This window comes from Gavialis gangeticus, unplaced genomic scaffold (genome assembly GCF_001723915.1).
Source record: "Gavialis gangeticus isolate Ggan-Ray unplaced genomic scaffold, GavGan_comp1, whole genome shotgun sequence".
Classification (NCBI taxonomy): domain Eukaryota; kingdom Metazoa; phylum Chordata; order Crocodylia; family Gavialidae; genus Gavialis; species Gavialis gangeticus.
Genome location: NW_017729022.1, coordinates 168,095,194 through 168,097,894, shown reverse-complemented (window position 1 = coordinate 168,097,894; position 2,701 = coordinate 168,095,194).

Genomic DNA, 2,701 nt, shown 5'->3' with positions numbered 1-2,701 from the left:
CCCCCCATGGTCCCCTCCACCCTTCTCCAGCCCCCCTCTCCCCTGCCCCCTACTTACCAGCTCCAAGTATAGGTCCAGCTCCCTGCTGCAACAGGCAAGGACTACCCGAATCATCACAGCTCTCCAAATATTTTCCAAAGATCCCAAAGAATCAATTCAGATCTTTTTACTGGTCCCCTGATTTGATTCAGATCTGGAGCCTTGGCCACTGAATCAGGCTGAATCTCCTTTGAATCAAATCATCACCCAAAGCTTCACACACCCCTAGTAAATTGTACACTTCCGTTGACCTCTGACATTGATGGAGGACTGTTGATTTATGCCATCTGAGTATCTAAGCCACAGCTCTTTATTCTGTAGACAAAATCATTGACAGCATGTAGTAGCCATCATAAAATGTAAACATTTATGTCTATTGATACTCTGGTCAGTATTAGAATTCAGGAACTGATGAAGTGTTTCTGCAACAGTGAACCCAAATTCTTTCCATCAAAACTGAAGGAATGCTGAAGGACTGAAGAATTATTATTGGAAAGCATGGCCAGAGGAAGAAGCAAGGGAGTTCACCTTATATCCAAGAGCTCAGTGTTCAGAGCACTCACTGAGGATGTGGGATACCCATGTTAAATTCCCTCCACTTTTTGAGAATACTCGAACCCACATTTTCAACCTTCCAGAAGAGTCTCCTAACCACCAAGCCATAGAGTATTTCACAGTAGAGGAGTGGGACCACTTTCATTCCCTCCTGTTGAAACTGTTCCACTTCCACAGAATAACTAAATAGTCACTGGGCCAGACAAGAGTGAGAAAATGTGCATTGCTCACTAGGGGGTAGGCCATTTACCTGGAAAGATGGAAATTTGGAATCCAGTTTATCCACCTCAAAATAATTTAAGAGTGAAATATTTGGTAGAGCACAGACTAGAATCTAGGTTTCCTCCCAGCTCATGCTTTTTGACCCCCCAAATATTTAGTTTTTTCCATTAAAGTAGAATAAATCTAACAGAATTCTCTATGGTTTGTTGGGCCTCACCAGTACCCTGGTGGTTAGGCTAAATTCCTATAAAATGAGAGGTGCTGATTCAAATACCCTCAAACAGAAGACTGAATCTGCATCAAAGATGACTAAGCTGATGATGGAGCTATAGGAGTAAATGTCTCTGGTTATCTTTTGGGTAGGTCCTAATCCATTAGGTCTGCTTTGAAACCACCAATTAGATTGATCCCATGGATTACATAGGGAAACCTCATTTGTGGCTATCAGGGCTTAGCCCCAAGATAAGCACTGGACTGTGCTATGCTAAATCAGATTTCTCTAGGCACATTCAGAACCAGTACTTTAGTCACATGGGTGCTTTTAATGTTCAAATTTTATGCACCTGAAGATTTTAGGGCCTACAGTTTAGGCTGTAGCTGAGTGCAAAGTTAGGCTCTGTCAGTGAGGTATTTAAATCTCATCTAAGTCTCTTTTGTGGATCTAGCCATTTGACTATTTGCTCTTTGGTTTCCAACATTCATATTACATGACTGATTGTCCTGAACTGCATGTTATCACTTCCTGTTTGGATGCCTGAAAAATACTGAAAGACAAACAATTGACTACTAAAAGAAAAAAAGAAAAGTTTGTATTCAAATATCAAGAAAATTTCAAAATCTGAAATATTTTCCTGTTTCCTGAACAATCTGTGTTTCTTCATATATATATATATATATATATATGAGGTGAGGTCAGCCTCACTTCAGTCCCTGGAAAAATCAAGGAGCAGGTCCTGAAGCAATCCATTTCTAAGAGGAGAAGGTGATTAGGATCAGTCAGCATTGATTCACCAAGGGCAAGTCATGCCTGACCAACCTGATTCTCCTCTGTGATGAGATGACTGGCTCTTTGGAGGCAGGGAGAGCAGTGGACATGATATCTCTTGACTTCAGTAAGGCTTTTGATATGGTCTCCTGCAATATTTTTGCAAGCAAGATAAGGACTGTAAGGTGGATAAAAAACTGGTTGGGTCATTGGGTTCAGAGGGTAATAGTCAATGGCTCAATATCTAGTTGGCAGCTGGTGTCAAGTGGAGTGCCCCAGGGGTTGGTTTTGGGGCTGGTTATGTTCAATATCTTCATCAATGACCTGGAAGATGGGATGCAGTGCACCTCAGAAAGTTCATAGATGGCACCAAGCTGTGGGGAGTGGTGGATATGCTGAAAGGTATGGCTAGGATTCAGAGAAACCTTGACAAATTGAAGGATTGGACCAAAAGAAATTTCATGAAGTTCAATAAGGACAAGTGCACTTAGGACAGAACAATTCCATTCACTGACACAGACTGGGTACCGTTGGCTAAGCAGCAGCTCTGCTGAGAAGGACCTGGGGTTACAGTGGACAGTAAATTGAATATGAGCTAACAGTGTGCCCTTGTTGCACAGAAGGCTAATGGCATACTGGGCTGCATTAGTAGGATTGTTGCCAGCAGATCAAGGCAAGTGATTCCTCCCCTCTACTGAGCACTGGTGAAGCCACATCTGGAGCACTGTGTCCAGTTTTGCCCACCCCACCCCCCACTACAGAAAGGATATAGACAAATTGGAGAGGGTCCATCAGAGGGCAGTGAAAATGGTTAGGGTGCTGGGGCACATGACTTTTGAGGAGATGCTGAGGGAACTGGGCTTACTTAGTCTGGAGAAGAAGACTAGTGGGGGGGGGGGG